A 260-nucleotide genomic window follows, 5' to 3' on the forward strand; every position below is an offset into this window, starting at 1 on the left:
CCCTGTCAACAGGCCTCCCCTGCAGCAGGGCTGCCTGCACCCAGGGGGTACCTGCAGACCCCTGGCTTTACCCCGGCCCTCCCCATGTGGCCAAACACCTAGAACCAAACAGGCCCCAGGCTGAAGGCCTGGCTCCAGGGTACAGGGTTTTCCCGGTTTCTGTACCCAGCCTCTTCCCCACCACCAACCCCTCCACCTTCCTTCTCAGCCTAAAACACACACACACAAAAAAAAACCCAGAGCCACAAAGCCCCAGACCT

Source organism: Egretta garzetta, unplaced genomic scaffold, assembly GCF_000687185.1.
Source record: "Egretta garzetta isolate BGI_Z169 unplaced genomic scaffold, ASM68718v1 scaffold287, whole genome shotgun sequence".
In the NCBI taxonomy this organism is placed as follows: domain Eukaryota; kingdom Metazoa; phylum Chordata; class Aves; order Pelecaniformes; family Ardeidae; genus Egretta; species Egretta garzetta.